Here is a 19,092-nt window from a genome sequence, read left to right on the forward strand (position 1 = left end):
AGCAAAACAGATATCAGGCCGGGTCAGTGTAAGATACTACAGTGCACCCACCAAACTGCGGTATTTGGATGAACCCTCGGGACCCAACTTGTCACCTTCAGCAATACTAAGCCGCTCAGAACTTGATATAGGAGTGTTAATGGGTTTACAGTTACTCATACCTGCCCTCAACAAAATATCCGAGGCATATTTTTGTTGTGACATAACCAGGCCGTCCTCCGTCCGCTTGACCTCAATACCTAGGAAGTAGTGTAGATCACCAAGATCTTTGAGAGCAAAATCAGCTTTCAAGTCTTTCAGTAGAGCTTCTGTAGCTGTATGAGAAGAACTAGCAACGATAATATCATCCATGTATACCAGCACAAACAAGCTGTATCCACCTTTGTTATAATAAAACAGGGAAGTATCCACCTTGGAAGGCACAAAACCAAGCCGAATCAACTTGTTGCAGAGTCTAGCATACCAGGCACGAGGAGCTTGTTTCAATCCATAGAGGGCCTTGTCCAACTTGCACACATAATTTGGATGTGCACCATCAACATATCCCGGTGGTTGGTGCATATATACCTCTTGTTCCAAGACTCCATGAAGGAAAGCATTTTGAACATCAAGTTGGCGCAATGACCACCCCTTAGAAACTGCAACAGATAGAACAACTTGAATTGTGGCAGCCTTGACTACAGGACTAAATGTGTCCTCATAATCAATACCGTAGCGTTGTTTGAATCCTTTAGCTACAAGCCGTGCTTTATACCGATCAATAGAGCCATCAGATTTTTGTTTGATTTTATATACCCACTTACAGCCAATCACATTCTTGTTTTTTGAGGGAGGTGGCACTAGTTGCCCGTCTTGTTTCTCAGCAGCGCATGATACTCATTATCCATCGCATCCACCCACTTCCTGTCCTACAATGCTTCTGCAACATTAGTGGGTTCCCCTGTAGAAGAAGTAGCAAGATTGCACCAGCGAACAGTGCCGTCAGTATAAACTTTTGGTTTACTGATACCTTGCTGCAATCTTGTAGTGGGTCTGGATGGTGCAGTAGCGGCAGTAGAAGAAGTAGGAGCATCAGCCGCAGATGATCTGGCATTGGAGGTCTCAGTGACAGCACCGGTGTCAGCACCAGCGCCGGACAGGCCTCCTTCGACGCCGCTGGGATCTGGCTGCGGCTCGCCACCCTCGTCTTGAGCAGAAGTCAGCTGAGTTGCAGGCGCACGAGATGCTCCGGTGTCAGTACGAGGAGAATCGGCGGCGGGCAGATCAACATCGTGAACCTCGTCCCTGTCGCTCCTATCCGGCCATATGCGACACGGCCCGTGCATAATGTTTCCAGCTTCATTTTGCTCATCGTTTGTTCCTGATTTTTCACCTGCAGCTGCTTCATCACATGGCAAACTTGATACAGCATTAGCTAGTAAAGGAGATGAGTGATGATCATGCACAACTGCATCCCCAAACGTGGCATTAGGATCATACAGAGAGCTAGGAAGCAATGCAATGTCCGCCCGGAGACGAGCGCCCGCATTAGGATGCAAGGAGGCAAAAGGAAAAACTGATTCATCAAAAACTACGTCCCGTGAGATATACACACGACCTTCGGATGGATCCAAGCACTTGAATCCCTTGTGCAAGTTGCTGTACCCCAGAAAAACACATCTCTTGGATCTAAACTGGAGCTTCCTGGAATTATAGGGATGCATGTTAGGGCAAACCGCACATCCAAAAGTACGGAGGAAGGAATAATTTGGTGGATGACCGAATAAGCGCTCAAATGGGCTTTGATTATTAATGACCCGAGAAGGGAGACGATTGATCAGAAAAACTGCTGTGAGGCACGCTTCATCCCAAAATTTCAAGGGGACCGAGGCATAGGATAGGAGAGTAAGTGCCATCTCAACTATATGGCGGTGTTTCCGTTCCGCAGAACCATTTTGTTGGTGTGCATGGGGACAAGATACATGGTGATCTATCCCAGTACGTTTGAAAAAGGAGTTTAAGGATTGATACTCTCCTCCCCAATCAGTTTGGACAGCTCGAATCTTTCTATTGAATTGCCTTTCAACAAGGTTTTGAAAATCATGAAAGCATTGGAAAACTTCAGATTTGCGACGCAAAAGGTAAATCCATGTAAATTTGCTAAAATCATCAATAAAAGAGACATAGTACTCATGCCTCCCGACAGATGTTGGAGCAGGTCCCCATACATCAGAAAACACTAAGTCCATAGGACTTGATGACACACTGGTTGACTTTGGGTAAGGTAACTGATGGCTCTTGCCTTGCTGACAGGCATCGCAAACACTATTATTCTTGGGATGAACAAAAGGAATTTTATGACGGCTAAGAATCTGTTGCACTACATGTCTAGATGGATGTCCTAGCCTATGGTGCCACAGGGAGCTAGACTGCTTAGCGACGCTAAGCACTTGTTTATTGGGAGATGACTTGAACGGGTAGAGGCCCTTCTCACATCTGCCTTGATGAAGGACTTTCTTCGTCCCCTGTTCCTTGATCAAAAAATGATTGGGATGAAATTCAATGAAGGCATTATTATCATGAGCAAGACGATTAACAGAGATTAAGCTCTTACTAGCAGATGGAACATGGAGAATATTGTTTAGATGAATAACACTATTTGGGGAATGCAATGTGCTATGACCAACATAATCAATCTCCATACCTAAACCATTTGCCGCATGAACTTGATCTCCACCAAAGTACTTGTCACGTGTGGTCAGATTCTCAAGGTCCCTGCTGATGTGATCTGTGGCTCCCGAATCAACATACCAATTTGTATCCACTCCGTAGGAAGTGGTTGCTGCCGAAGCTTGCTTTTGTGGAGGCCCGGTGAAGTCGCGGTCGAACCTTTTGTAGCAGCGATACGCCATATGGCCTTCTTTGCCACACACCTGGCAGAAGACCCCTTGGAGGAAGTTGCGGCCACCACTGCCGCCATTGCCGCCACCGCGCCCACCTTTCTGGCCGCCGCGGCCATGGGAATTGTTCGAGCTCCCGCCACCGCGGCCGCCTTTGGTTGCAGAATTGACCGAGGTTTGTGATCCCCCGCCATGCATCTCCCTGCGTTGCTCGAAGGAGATGAGCTGGGTGTAGAGCTCATGAACAGAGATGGGTTCGATCCTCGCTGCCACGGCCGACACAACAAACTCGAACTCCTCTCCAAGGCCTATGAGGATGTAGGAGACAAGTTCTTCATCCTCCAGTTTGCGGCCCGCCGAAGCCATATCGTCGGCGAGTCCTTTCATCTTGACGAAGTAATCCGCCACGGACGATGTCCCCTTCTGCGCGGTGGCAAGGGCCATGCACGTGGAGATCACGCGCGCACGGGACTGGGACACGTAGAGCGCCTGGATCGCGGCCCACAGTTCCGCCGCGGTCATGCATGTCGAGACCTGAGCGAAGATCTCCTTTGAGAGAGATGAGAATAGGTAGCTCAGGTCTTGAGAGTCCTTTGCCTCCCACCTCTCAAACTCTGGATTCGGCGTGGGCTCCGTCTTCTTGTCGTCGCTGGTTCCGACCACCAGGAACTCCGTCGGAGGTTTTGCCGAGGGTTTGATGAACCCGGCAAGCTGTGCTCCCTTCAGGGTAGCTGATACTTGAGCATACCACATACCATAATTCCCACGAGTGAGTTTCTCGGTCACAGGGGGAAGGAAGCCGAAGGTTGCGCCATGGATCTAGTTCCGTGAGGAAGGTGGCTCTGATACCATGAAAGATTATGGGAACGAGATGACCCTCTCTTGGTCTCTCGGTACGTGTTAAATATAGTAGGAAAAAGCCCCTACGTGGCTTACAAGGGATTAGTTTGTTACAACAAACTCTCTCTCTCTCTCTCATATCTATCTATTTGCATGTACACGAGATACTCTAAACTAACCAGGCGCCTACTCAACAACCTTGAGTCTTGCGCAGCATACAAGATATCCTATTGTCTAACAATAACAAATGATTCTGACTGTTTGCTCATTTAGTTGGGCCTGGGTCTATCTTTCTAGCACTCAAATTTTGTTTCTTTAATAACATTTACTCTCTCTGTCCCAAAATACAAGTTATTCTTGAATTTTTAGAGCAGATGAACAAGAAGGCAAAAATGACTATGTCTGAAAGGATGCTTTGCTGGAAGGATCGTGACATCAGTGTTCATAATCTGAAGTTCTGACAATGGCAAGTACGTCCATCGGTCCATGGCAGCAGAGCGCGAGGTTCAGCCGTTCAGTCCGAAAAAATATGCAACCAACAAAAATGCATGCCATCGAACGAGATGGGTTGGTAGGATGCTGAGGATGGGAGTTGGCACACAAAAATGCAACAAAACTCCACTCTTCTCAAGAACCCTTCACGCCAAAAGATAAAGTATGTTGACAGTTAAATATCGTAAAACCACGCACACGATATTTCCAGATAGATTTGGCTTAACAGTTAACACGGAAGAAAAACAAAAACCTTTGCAAGATATAGTGGATACCACCTAGACTCCCATCACCCTTTCCTGGATCAACAATAATCGCTCTTTTTGTGTAAAAACAACAACAATCGCTCTCTTCGATCGAGGCCGTACAAAAGATGAAGAAAAAGGCGACCTGTGCACACCACCAGAGTCACTTTACATTTTGCTAATGAATAGCCATCTCTTTCGCAATTGTTAAACAGTGCGAGAGGGTCATTTCATAGGATGCTAATGTCGGCTTTAAAGCACATTAATAAAGAGCCGAGGCCCAGGACGGAGTCTGACTGAGCTCATCAAGAACAGCCTGGGAGTAGCAGCTAGCTGAGCCAGAAGCACAGCTTCTCTCATCCCAACTGGTATGGCACGCGCTCATCAAGAAATCCATCAGCTCCAAACCGGAGGTCCAGGTACCTTAGTGACTCTGTGATAATTATTGTTGAACTAGATATGCCTAACATTGGCAAGGGGTGTAGATGTACACTGTCTCAGTTCTGCATACGATAGATATGCTCCTTCCCTTCAACTGGTATTGTCTCTAATCTCCAAACAGAAGTTTGGGTATCTTTAATACATGTAGAGAAAATATTTCTTTGAATCAGCCTACATGCCCAATTGCTTTCTACTCTCCCCGTTCCAAATTATAAATCATTCCAAAAATTTTGGAGAGTCAAATCATCTCAAAATTTGATTAAAACTATAGAAAGAAACACAAAGATTTATGACATCAAATAGGTATATTATGAAAATATAACTAACAAAAATCTAATGATACTTAATTGATATCATAAATATTATTATCTTGTTGTATAAATTTGGTCAAACTTGAAAACTTTCGACTCTCCAAGATTTTTGGAATAACTTGTAATTTGGAACGGAGGGAGTAGCGTATAATCTTGCAAAAAAAAGCACACAGAGTTAAATTTACTGTATTTTCCCTTTTCCACCTAGGTATCCCGGGCAGCTGCCAGGGTCCGGAATCCGCCGCGCCTGCACCATTCAAGCGACACGGCGTTCTGTGGTGGGTCTTGGTTGCGGTGGACATGGTGATGCTGCTCCGAGGCCAGGCCGCCACCATCCTCCTGGGCCGCCTCTACTTCAACTCCGGCGGCGGCAGCGCGTGGATGTTCACGCTCGCGCACTCGGTGGGCTCGCCGCTGCTGGCGGCCCCGCTCGTCCTCACGCCGCGAGCCGCCGCCGGCGAGCCGAGGCCCGCGGCGCCCGTGACGGCGGCCGTCTGCGCGGGCCTCGGGGTCGTCATCGCCTTCGACAACCTCATGTACGCGTACGCCGTGCTGTACCTGCCGGTGTCCACGTTCTCGCTCCTGGCCGCGACGCAGCTGGCCTTCAACGCCGTCACGTCGCGCCTCATCAACGCGCAGCGGCTCACGGCGCTCGTCCTCAACTCGGTCGTCGTGCTCACCTTCTCCGCCGCGCGCCCGCGCTGCTCGGCGTCGGATCCTCCTCCGACGAGACCGCCAGCAGCTACGCGCCGCGCGGGAAGTACGCGCTCGGCTTCGCCCTTACCCTGTCCGGCGCCGCCGTCTACGCGCTCATCCTGTCCCTCTTCGAGGTCACCTTCGACCGGGTGATCAGGGCGCGGACGCTGCGGTGGGTGCTCAAGATGCAGATCTACACGAACGTGGTGGCCTCGGCCGTGTCGGTGGCGGCGCTGTTCGCGACGGGGGAGTGGAGGGCGGTCCGCGGGGAGCTGGCCGGGTACAGGAGCGGGACGGCGAGGTACGCGGCGACGCTGCTGGGGATCGCGGTGGCGTGGCAGGCGGCGACGCTGGGGATGGTGCGGCTCGTCACGAGGGCGTCGTCGCTGTTCGCCAACGTGACGAGCACCCTGGGGCTGCCGCTGGTGCCCATCTTCGCGGTGCCGCTGTTCGGGGACAAGATGACGGGCATCAAGGTGGTGGCCATGCTCATGGCGGTGTGGGGCTTCCTCTCGTACGTGTACCAGCACTACCTCGACGACCGACGCGTGCAGGATGCTCGGGAGAACGAGAGAGCGCCGGGCAGCTGCAGCCTTGGCGCGCGCGCGGATGGGAAGCCAGTCGATTGTGCTTGTACGACCATGCCCATTCGGGACAGTGCTGTGGCTGAGCAAGGTGCTCCGCGCGTGTAGCCGTAGCTAGCTAGCCCTCCTTTGCTTGGTTGACGAGGCATAGCGTCAACATGACCTTTTTTTCTTGAAAATTAGTTTCAGAAATTCATGTCTGTTGACGACGTTTTAAACCATGAAGCGTTAGTAATGTAGATCATATACTATCCACTTTTGCAGTGGCTCTATTATTACATTATATTGTTCCAAATGTTGTTTGTTTTCAAAAAGAAATTGGTTAATTATTCCTAGTTTCAATATTTCTCATGTTGTTGACGGTATTGTTATAAACAATGGTGGTTGCTGTTTAGTTGCTTTGGGGACATGATGTATTGGTATTTGGTGGAACTTGATCAGATCAGAGGCCGTTGTTCTTAATTGTTTGGTTACTTTTGACAAATTAATGAATTATTGATAATTCAAAGTTTCAAAATATATTGAAAAGTATCAATACTACAAAAACTTTAACGAGGCAGGCAAAAAGCATTAACCGATGCGGTTTTTGCAACCGCTTCGGAGCAAACGTCACGGTTAATCATGACATTAACTGAGGCGGTTTTCATGCCCGTCTCGATAAAAGGAATAAAAAAGATTAAGAAAAGGAAAAGCCCGCCGAGCTCATCGGCCGCGGGAGGCGGCCTCGCCTCACCTGCCGTGCTCGCCCCTCCGCCGGCACACGCTACCGCGCCCGGTGCCGCGACCCGTAGCGGATCTGGCGAGAGCGAGCTCGAACTCCCTGCAGCGGATTCGAGCCAGGCGAGGCTCTGATTCCATAGCGAGGCCCGCTAGAGAGAGAGAGGAGAAGGGACCACAGCCGCAGCGCGTCACCGGGCTGCAGCGCATAATCGAGCGGAGAGAAAGGAGTCGCGACCGAGGCTCTATCCCACGGTGCATTGCACCGCTTCGGCCCAGCACGTGTCGTGCCTCCGCTCGTGCCGCCGCCACTGAGGGGTCTGGGAGGTCTATGGCCGGGCCGGGAGGGTGGAGTCGCGCGCCCCGCCCCTGATCAGGCCGGGAGAGAGCTCCGGGCCGCGTCGGGAGGGAGGAGGGCGCCGCTTGCGGGCTATGGGGGGAGGGGGGGAGAGAGAGAGAGAGCTTGTGGTGGGAAGGAGAGGATAAGGGTGGGGAGAGGATAGAGCTAGGGTTTCTGGAGGGGAAGTAGTTATATGTGTGCTCGCAACTAGGTTTTATGGGCTAGTGGGCTGGGCTCGATTTACCAAGGCGGTTGAGTAACAATGACCGCCTCAGTTAATATATTTCGCAAGCCGGTTGTCGTAACCGCCTCGGTTAATAACAAATGACTGCCTCCGCTAATGCCCGGCATTAACCGAGATGGTTATTTTTTCTACCCGCCTCTGAGGCCCTTTTAAAGATCATGGTTAATGTTTTTTTTTGTTGTGGTGTACATAAGTGTAAATATTATACTAGTTATAGGTAATAGAATAAAGATAAAAACAAACAACAAAGAAACAAACATAGTATTTTCATTTCCAAATTCTATCATTATGTCTATGAGAAAATTGCAAAAATAGAACTCCAATCGTTGTGCTTCGCATATTTGCCAATCCAAACATCGTCATCGTAAAAATGGGAATCCAAACAGCAACCACTTAATTGTACTGTTATTTGGTGTATTTCCCATCTTTTCTCTTTCTTTTAATGTATTTATAGTGTGAAAAGCCCCTTTGGCCCCTCAAAGATAAAAAACAAACAACAAAAAAAACAAAAAGAGTATTTACATTTCCAAATTCTATCATTACATTTATATAGTTCCAAACATTGTACTTTCAAAAGAAAACAATTGTTCCAAATGGTCCATTTTTTCACAAACAAACTAGAAATGTTGTTATTTTGGGGGACATTGCTTCGTTGGTATGATATTTCAGCGCGGCTAGCAGCTATCACCAGGACATCTGATGAGAAATTTTCCATTAGACGCTCCATCGTAACATTGATAATTCACTAAGGTAACATTGGATATCACCTCTTGAAACACATGAAAACATATGTAGAATTGACTATAATATCTAATTCAGAGATATAAGTTCTCACCACACATCATGTCTAATGCAACATCCACTTAAAATGGTAACATGCAAAAATAATGTTTGCAATATTGACGCTTATCTTTTGGGACACCCGAAATTATATGTTGCAACATTAGAAATCACAAATTGAAAATATAGGATAAAACCGATCACTCATTGCAACAGGCCAACAGCGCAAATCATGTCTTTCAACATAAAAAAAAAATCTTTGCAACAGCTCACCTCGGCGCCCGAGCGCATGGCGAGGGCGGCCATGGCCTCGCCGGCGGAGAGGGGCGGTGCAACGGCAGGGGCACGCGCAGTGGCTGCGCGGCGACGCGGTGAGGCTTACCAAGGGGGTCACGGGGTTGGAAGATTTGGCGACGAGAACATTTTACTAATGGCAATGACGGCGGGCGGAGCTCGTCGTCGGGAGGGTCTGAAAGGCGGCAAAACGGAGAGGTGAAGGTTCAAATTGGTCAAGAAGAACGAGGGAAAACCTTAATCACGAGACATTAAAGAGTGGCACAGCGGAGGTGGGGATTTGGTGACGCCACATGAGGCCCTCTTTTGCGCCGGCGATGGCCGCGGCGAGCGGGGCGTCGTCGAGCGAGGCGCAGGTGGAGAGGTCGAGCCGCTCCAGCGCCGCCCGCGAGGCACCAGATGCTGCAATCGGCTCAGCCGCTCATCAGGTGACCGTGAGGCGCAGGTCCTGGCATTTCCGATGGTATTTAGGGGAGTTTTTGCTCGGACTTCAGGGGTTCAGGCTTCCGCGAGGATTCTTACCTATTTTGGGCCGTTAGGTTTTCTCATGTGCTGGCCCATGGGGTGGGGTGGGCCAAATTGCCGCTGCGACCTTTTTCTTTTCTTTCATTTTGGCTTCAAGCTCGCAAGCGATAGCGCTGGAAAGTTGTTGGATGGAAGTATGGTATGGAACGGTGAAGGTACAGAGGCTATGCACAATTCCCAAGAAATTCAGTGCAAACGAGCTGACCTGAAGCTCTTCAGCATGCTACGAAAAAAACTATTAAATCACATAGATATTTTCTCAAATGATCAATACTCCACGTACCCTTATTGAGAAAGGGAACCTATCTAGTGGAAACCACATTTATCGTAAAAATTTGTGCAAACTACGATAAAAAAATCGTCTAAATTCACCAAAAAATGACACATGTAGATGATATAATGATACACAACCTTGTAAAATATCTTATCCAAACTCAACTTCGTTTGTGAGATATAAAAATAACAAATTTATAACAAATCATCTGGACAACTTTCTAGCTTAAAATTTGTTATTTTTATATCTCACAAACGAAGTCGAATTTAGACAAAACAGGTTGTGTATCATCATATCATATATATATATAGGTGAATTTAGACAATTTTTTTGTCGTGGTTTATACGGGTTTTCATAAAAATTGCGATTTCCACCATATATGGTCCCCTTGAGAAATCGTGGAACTCTGAAGCTACCGTCATTGAAGCCGACGTCTGAAACTAATAGATCGAAGTCAAGAGTTCAGGCATTGCGTTTCAGACACACTGCTTGGTGGTGGTTTTGTGATCATCATCTCGAAAGGTTAACCACTGGCTTTCGCGTCAGCTTGAGAAATTCTTGTGAAAGTTTGACGCATCTCATAGGCTTCCATCCGCTTCCATCGAGCCGGAAAGCTGCGCCAAAAGCGTTCAGGGAGACCGCGTCCAATGCCATCCACCGAATGCTGAGCTCCACGCCGGCAAACCGCCGTGCCCTAGTGTTACCCCATGATGAAAAGCTCGCTTCAGCTGCTGGTGCCTGGGCAGGTGAGCTGTTGCGCACTACTCTTGTTCAGGCAGGACGTGAAGTCCAAAAGCTCAGCACCAGTGACCAGTGGGCCTTCTTACCTTGAATTGAATGGCTGCGGCTTCTCTGACCAAACCACAACGTAAAGTCTATACTTAAAAGTCGAAACAATTAAATTTCTTTCTTATCAAAATTAGGTCTAACGTACTCCTCACGGAAATCTCATTTATTAGGTCAAAAAGTTTGATGAAAAAGGTAGAGATAGGGATGAAAATGGATGGGGATTGATGGGAAAATCATTCACCATTTGGGTTTCCGTATTTTATTGCGAGAAACGGAAGTTAAACGGGAGCGGAATAGCTGGGAACAAGAGCGAAAAACGGGATATTGAGTTACGGAAACGTGCAGGAACCAAAAAATTTACCAGAACACATTATTATTTAATCACCATTCAATTTGCATGAATATAACACTATACACTCTTTTACACAGGCTCTTTTTTTTTAAAAAAATAGGATCAATGTTTCGTGTTTCCTATGGTTCAACCGTGAGTACACCGATTGATGTTGAAGAACAAGAGATGATATATGGTGTGCCTATTAATTTTTTTTCCTAATTTTATAAACACACGACTAATACAGGATCATCCCGGTTAAAAACGGGATCCCGCAAGTACGAGCGGGACACACCCCTTTCCACTTCCCATCACATTTTCGTATTTTTTTGAAACGGACATGATAAATATAAAAATACGGACGAGACGGGACATGATTTTTTTCGTCCGTTTTCATCCTTAGGTGGAGACCCTAATTCTGATAGAAAGAAAAATATTTTTACCAAAAAGCTAATACTTTTTTACATCAGCAATTTATTATTCCCAACTCTTGTACCCGCGTATTACTTTTTTTTGGCACACATTTGCACATGTCCATAATTCGCATCATTAGTTATTTTGGAAGGATAATAATTGATATCATTGTTTTACGGAAGGAAAAGAAAGATGTGTAATATTTTTGAAATGAAAAAAATATTATTTATTAATGGAAGAAAAATTAAATATGTGCCACACGTACATCTCCACTAGCAGTAGCAGGAAAATAACGAATTTGACGGCGGCGCCATGGAAAGCACGATCAACGCCGGCCAGTAGCAAGCTCGGATCCTGCGTCAGTAGTCAGCCGTCAGGGAATGAACGTTTGTTGTCTTATCAGAATATTAGATGGCCGAGCCTTTCTTTTTAGATGATGATCATACGGCAAAGCTAACCTTTTTGTCAGTTTTTTTTACGCCATTACCAACCACCAATTATATTGGTGCTTTGGTAGGTCACCTGCCGTTATCGTCCCCTCTCGGTTCTTGATCAGCTCACGCATCTGTGGAAAGCTGACAACTTTGGATGCTCCTCTTGTATTATCAATCAAAGTCAACGACGACGCATATGCAGAATTGTTTTTAGCGATTCAACTGGCTTTCGTTTCTTCTCTAAAAAAGGCTTAGTTTGACGAGTGATCACAAATATTAATATAAGAACCAATTTTACAAAATTACAGGGCCAAACAAAAACGTATTTAAAATAAGAGACGGTTCGGAAAGAAGAAGAAGAAGAATGAGAGCGAGGAGGGAAAACCACTAGATTATTCTGATGCCCTTTTCCATTCGGTGGATAGCAGAATGGGGGGTGTAGCAACCTGGAAAATACCAAGACTTCCTGTACCTGGAAGGAAGATATTCTTTTGTGGCAGTGAGTTTGTACCAATTTTGATGCCAAGCAAAGTTCTTCCAGAAATATGCCATTCTGTTTGTGATCAGCCGATAAGGCATGCACAACATGGTGTGCAAGTCTCACGAACTAACTGCCTCCTTTTGCATTTGGCTTCTTTGCTGAGGTTTCAGGACCTGCAAATTCGTTCCTACGATTTTTTTTGGGGGGGGGGGGGGGCACGCAAGAAATTCATTCCGAGGATTGAAGGCATGACAAACAATGCAGTTGCAAGATTCTTGATATGGATCTAAACCAAAATCCATCTACAGTAGTAATGCACTAGCAAAATACTTCATTTCATTAGATGGATTCTTGTTGACTCCTAAGCTATCTTTTTTTTCTCTCTCGCGTACCCAAATACTTCGACGTCTAATTGCACAACTAGATCGTTATTTGTGGGATCCTATGGATTACTCGTGCTGATTGTAAGCGTTTGGATGGATGTCCATTCATGGGCTAGCCGTACACTCTACCTTTCTAAAAATTACCTTACCCTCTTACTGCACCGGTATTTCATTTCATCCGGGGAGCTTACTAGACGCTCCCCGCCGGAGGAGGGTCTGTCGGGTAGCCACCGCCACACACCGACACACGGGCGCCACGAGAAGGAAGATGAACAACGCGGCAGGGACCGGACCCATCGAGCAGCGGCGGAGGAGTACGCGGCGCCTCAGCTCCCGACGTTGGCCGTTCCCACTCTTGCCCGCACGCCCACACGACACGACGGCCGAGGGCGCATGCCCTCCCCCGCCCCCGCGCGGCCGCGCCGGCCACTCGCGCCACGCACGCACGCACGCACGTCGGGCCCGTTTGGTTTGCGTAGCACGGTAGCGCAAAAAAGAATTATATATATATATGAAGTACTAAATGAAGTTTATTTGCAAGTTTTTTTCACGAATGGTGTAATTTTTTGCGATGAATCTAATGACGGTAATTAATTAATAATTTGCTACAATAATATTATAGTAACTAATCTCTAATCGTGCGTCAAAATCTTCATTAGATTCATCTCGCGAAATAATATAGGAGTTGTGGAATTAGTTTAATAAATTAACTTTATTTAGTATTTTTAATTATTGATCAAAATTTATACTTCTTGTGTTAGAGGCTAAACCAAACAGCGCCTCGGTCGACACAACCCGCGGTAGCCGTAGCGAGCCCACAGCTCGCGCCGCCGTCACACACGAGGCCAGCGGCGGCGCCAGGCGAGTCGCGGCTGGCACGCCGTTTTGCGGTTCCGCCCCTGGGAGCCGCGGGATTTCGCCTGCGCCCCCATCGCCTTTTACCACCCAACCCCACCCCACCCGCAGCAGCCAGCAGCAAGCGCCTCCCTGTACTGGATTTCACACCCACCTCCCTCCGCCTCCGCGCACCACCAAACCCTAGATCTCGCACCGGCGGCGGCAGCAGCAGCAGCCATGGCCAAGCCCTGGGGCGGCGTCGGCGCGTGGGCGCTGGACGCCGAGCGCGCCGAGGAGGAGGAGCGCGAGCGCGCCGCGGCCGTCCCGGCGCCCGTGCCCGCCGGCGGCGCCGCCAGCTTCCCCAGCCTCGCGGAGGCGGCCGCCGCGGGCGGCGGGGGCAAGTCCAAGAAGAAGAGCAAGGGCACCACCCTGTCGCTCTCCGAGTTCACCACCTACGGCGCGGCAGCGGCGCAGCGCCGCGCCGCTCCCGTGGAGCCCAGGGGCCTCACCCCTAACGAGATGATGATGCTGCCCACGGGGCCCCGGGAGCGCTCCGACGAGGAGCTCGACCGCTCCCGCGGCTTCCGCTCCTACGGCGGCCTCGGGGGAGGCGAGCGCCGCGGCTTCGACGACGAGGGCCGCCGCGGGAGCAGGAGCTCGGATCTCGACATGCCCTCCCGCGCCGACGAGGTGGACGACTTGGGGGGCCACTAAGAAGTTCACCCCGGCTGCCACCGACTCCGGCCGCCGCGACAGGTTCGGCGGGCCGTCCCCGCTCGGCCGCGCGGATGACATTGACGACTGGTCGCGCGACAAGAAGCCGCTCCCGTCGCGCTACCCCAGCCTCGGTTCCGGTGGCGCCGGCGGCGGATTCCGCAGCTCGTCCGGCTTCCGCGACTCACCGGGCTTCCGTGACTCACCGGCTTCCTCTGATTCCGACCGTTGGGTCCGTGGAGCCACCCCTATGCCCCACAACGGCGAGGGGGCGGGGGAGAGGCCGCGCATCGTTCTCAATCCTCCGAAACGTGATCCTGCAGCTACATCTACGCCACCTGCCGAGGTGGCACGCAACCGGCCAAGCCCATTTGGGGCCGCAAGGCCCCGGGAGGATGTGCTGGCCGAGAAGGGAGTTGATTGGAGGAAGTTCGAGAGTGAGATTGAGCAGAAGACCAGTCGGCCTACCAGCTCGCACTCCAGCAGGCCAAATAGTGCGCATTCCTCCCGCCCTGGGAGCCCTGGGTCCCAGGTTTCAGCGGTTGGAAGTGAGGGAGCGCCCAGGGCAAGGCCAAAGGTTAACCCTTTCGGTGATGCCAAGCCAAGGGAAGTTGTTTTGCAGGAGAAAGGGAAAGATTGGAGGAAGATTGACCTTGAGCTGGAGCATCGTGCTGTAAATAGGTATGATATCTGTGGAACTGTCACTTGATTATGCATAACATTTCTAGTGCTTGTTGCAATGCATTTCTGAGTACTAACATAAGTTAAAACTGCAATCTCACTTGAAACCTCATATTGCGATGTTGTAATGGGAGCACCGGCCTATGTTATATCTTTATCCGGCGGTAATTGACAAGTCTGCTTTGCTAAAATTAACCATTACCTTGTACTATGTTCCAAGCACAAGGGAGTCCTGCATTTATTATAGAACTCTGGTGCTTAGGACACCCAGAAACAATCTCCCTGAAACCCTGCCCCACACTTGACATGCCTACACGTAAATAGCACATGCATACACTTCCGTTCGAGCTTAATCTAAGTAGGTTAACCCAAAGGCATTATGTTGTGCCCAGAGGCATTATAGGCTAACATGTTAGATGTTACACCACACCCACCACCATAGCTCACCGTATGGCCACATGCTGATGTGTAACCCTTGATCTTATGATGTTATTCAAGATTGATTTGATCATTGTGCAATTATTCAATGTTGATATGGTGATTAAACAGGTGGTTTTTGGTGAATTTGATGTGGTCTACTAGTCATATTTAGCAAAACTAGTAAATATCCATCAAAAGAAAGAGGCTTATATGGTTTTATGTGGCATGTTGCCACGAGTATTACAGCTCTTCTGCAATTTTAATTTCATGCATTGCCTGTTTACGACATTGAACTTTTGCAGTTATTACTCGGAGCTTTTCTTTGTCCATTACGCCCTGTTTAGATTGCCCAAATATTTAACTTTTGCAGTTATTACTTGGAGTTCTTTTCCATTATGCGCTGTTTATATTGCTGAAATCGCTGCACATCCCATCTGGATTGATCAAGATTTGTGGCATCTAAGCAAGCACTTAAAAAGTGCTTGTGTTGACTGCTGATATTTTATTACTTTTTTAGCAGACCTTTATGCTACTGTAATTTCTATGATGCAAAGAATCCATTTTCTTCCACGTTGAACTGGAAATAAGTTATTGTGTTACTTTAACAGAAAAGAACGCAAACTTCTGCATTTTCTCCTATGTTTTTGTATTATTGAGATACCAAACGATGGTGATGTCTCTTCCTGAACTCTACTCTGTGGTCGTGAAGTTTTGATATCTGAAACTGCTGATAATTGAACCGCTGAAACACCTCTAACTTTGGGATAAATTAGATGATGCAAGGGGAAACATGTTCTCTTTTATTCCACCTTTCCTGTATGGTTAGCTTTTTCTCAGCATGACTAGTAAATACTGAAGGATACTTTTATTCCACCTTTCTCTTTTATTTCAGCGCGACTAGGCATGAGGAGGGAGACGTTAGTCTAGATGGACAAGTGGTGGTCCAGAAGGATAATTTTCGGTATTTAGTATCGGTGCTACAAAAGGATGGCGACATTGATGAAGATGTTAGGCATAGAATTTCAGCTGGCTGGTTGAAATGGCGGCAAGCTTCTGGCATCCTTTGTGACAAGAGGGTGCCACAAAAGCTAAAAGGCAAATTCTATAGGACAGCAATTCGTCCGGCGATGCTATACGGTGCTGAATGTTGGCCTACAAAAAGGCGACATGTCCAGCAACTGAGTGTAGCATAGATGCGGATGTTGCGGTGGTTTTGCGGGCACACAAGGAGGGATAGAGTCCGGAACGAAGTTATTTGGGATAGGGTCGGAGTGGCACCAATTGAGGAGAAACTTACCCAGCATCGGCTGAGATGGTTTGGACATGTCCAACGAAGGCCTCCTGAGGCGCCGGTGCGTAATGGGGTTCTTGAGCGGGTCGATAATGTAAAGAGGGGTAGAGGTAGACCTAAACTGACGTTAGATGAGTCGGTTAAGAGAGACCTTAAGGATTGGAATATCTCTAAAGAGATAGCTTTGGATAGGAGCGCTTGGAGACTAGCTATCAATGTGCCTGAACCTTGAACTTATTTCTTTCGGGTTTCATCTCTAGCCTACCCCAACTTGCTTGGGAAAAAAGGCTATGTTGTTGTTGTTGTTGTTGACTAGTAAATACTGATTTCTTTTTGGAGGAATAAGAATTTATATGTCCAGTTCAGTTGCAGCTTCAATCCTCCCTGAATTCCTGTTAAGACTTAACTGCTTTGGTACTTTATCATGTCAAACGAATGCCTGTGTTGATTCCTTTTCTCTGAAAATATTTCCATTTAGTTTCCTGGGGCTGTATTCCTATGTGATTTGAATATTTGTGCATCTTACTTTTCAGGCCAGAGTCCGATGACGAAAGAAATTTGAAAGAAGAAATCAACCTTATGAAGGTGGATCTGAAAGAAATCGAGGGAAAGATAAGTGATGGTTCTGACCAAGCCTCGTTAGATGCCAAAAATTTGTCTGAGAAGATATCTCAGTTGGAAAATCAACTCGAGCAGCTTACAAGGGAGTTGGATGACAAGATTCGATTTGGGCAAAGACCGCGTTCTGGTGCCGGCAGGGTTATAGCGCATCCACCAACTGGTTTAGTGGAGGAACCACAAGCTACAGTTGTGGACAGACCGTGTTCTCGTGGTATGGAACCACCACCCCCAAGGGCGGAAGAAAGATGGGGATTTCAAGCAAGCAGAGAAAGGGGCTCTTTTGGTGGAAGCAGAAGTTCAGATAGGTTTGTGCAGTTTGCTTGCTTAACTTGATCTTGCGTGCTTTTATAAATCAACATAATTTTGTCCCAGAACTTGTTTTTTTAGAAAGTAGTACTGTAGTAGCATGGGTAAAGTTTGAATAGTTGAGCATGATATAGTTTACATGCCTGTAATCTTATATTTACTTCCCAATGTATTTACTGTTAGCTCATACCGATCTGTTCAGACTGATTTTGTTACATGATTAATGTACAGTCTTGAATTTTAAATATTCTAAGGTATGCAATTAGTCCATTAACCATGATTGGCATAATAATCCTTCTGATATTATTGCTTGGAGTCCACTGTGAGTGCGTGTTCTGTATGACTAACCCTCTTTACTGTATACTGTAGCTCTCAAAATAGTACGAGGCTGTGCCAATTAGTCTTTGTTTTCTCAAGCATTTAAACCATGCACTGTTGCCCATTGGTTCTAATCCAACAATTCATTCATTTTTCTTCCAGGCCAGTGACGAGGCAGCGATGGTGAAATTGGGACTCCGGGCATCTGTTAATTGTTAGGGAAACTTTTTGATTCCCAGTCCCTTTTTGGTTTTGAAAAGGATACGCAGAATAAGTAATTTTGTGTTCGTCATGTTTGTTTGGTCTAGAAGATTGGAGAGGATGGAGATAACTCCACATGAAGTTATTGATTGTCACCTCTGTATGCTGTAGAATGTTTTTCATTTCCCTTTTTTGCAATCGTCCATGTCAAAACAAGACCTGGCAACTTGCGATACTAACTGTTATTCATGCCTACTGAATTCAAGTTCAGCTTTTGTCGCAAGTTGTTTATTTGGGCAAGGTGGAATGGAGATCTTGAAGTTAATCTTTTGTACCAGTACATCTGTACATGTGTTATATATCTTCTTTATTTTTGCCTTTTTTTCCAGTATCTGTGTATACTGTCGTCTTTGCCCTGTAATAACGTCTCTGCGTTGTGATGTTATGTCATGACGTGCTCTGCCGCCTATTCATATTGGTACATCATTACTACCACAGATCTCCAGTAAACTACAGTACATCTTTTTTTTTTGAAAGCAACAGCATGCGAACCTGTATTATACTAGATGAAGAACATACACAGGACCGTACAAATACAGGTACATACGAAACAAGTACAGGGACAGCTGTCCACCAACTTGCACAAAAGACCTTGTACAACCAAAAAAATACAGAAGAACCCACAAGATATTTTGCACCTCCCAAATCCAAGAACTGCTCCTGTTCACCTCTGGCGTCGCCATCATCAACACCAGAGAAGAGTGAGAGCAATAGAGCCAGAGGAAGCACCTTCGCGCGATGGCTTTGAACGAGCGGCAAAGGAAGAAGATGACAGTGGAAGAACATCGGCCGGGGACGCACCCCGTACTCCTCTGGCCGTGGTCTTGCGCCCGCCACCCGCAAGCGCCGATGAAGAAGAGCAGAACCACCCGCCGCACCACCCCGAGCCCAGCAGCCATCAGCCTGTACCACTCCGTAGACGTGAACAACACCACGGAGTCGACTCCTACGCCGGAGACTTCGAGATCTGGAGACAACCCCACACCAGCGAGACCCTCCGCACCCGACGACCCCGCCCACACAGATCCTTCACCAACGCCGGAGTAAACGCCGGTGAAACGGGGACAAGATAGGTGGGACTTATTCCAAAGTGGCGTCGCCGCTGCCACCCAGGACACAAAATCTAGACAAGCTAAGACCTAATCTACA

The 19,092-nt window shown here is 47.6% G+C and overlaps 1 non-coding gene and 2 pseudogenes across 2 annotated transcripts; 2 read left to right on the forward strand and 1 right to left on the reverse strand.

Annotated features, from left to right (window-relative positions):
* Nucleotides 1–3,088: 3,088 nt before the first annotated feature.
* On the reverse strand, nt 3,089–3,227 carry LOC120684156. The gene has a single exon (XR_005679136.1). It is a non-coding gene; the product is annotated as a small nucleolar RNA Z247 (small nucleolar RNA).
* Nucleotides 3,228–4,686: 1,459 nt separating this feature from the next.
* Nucleotides 4,687–6,880, forward strand: LOC120683913 (annotated as a pseudogene).
* A 6,583-nt stretch (nt 6,881–13,463) lies between these two features.
* Nucleotides 13,464–18,256, forward strand: LOC120683026 (annotated as a pseudogene). The gene is made up of 3 exons (XR_005678666.1): nt 13,464–14,726; nt 16,971–17,363; nt 17,845–18,256. The product of XR_005678666.1 is annotated as a eukaryotic translation initiation factor 4B1-like (transcript).
* The last annotated feature ends 836 nt before the right edge of the window (nt 18,257–19,092 follow it).

Source organism: Panicum virgatum, chromosome 7N (assembly GCF_016808335.1).
Source record: "Panicum virgatum strain AP13 chromosome 7N, P.virgatum_v5, whole genome shotgun sequence".
Taxonomy (NCBI): domain Eukaryota; kingdom Viridiplantae; phylum Streptophyta; class Magnoliopsida; order Poales; family Poaceae; genus Panicum; species Panicum virgatum.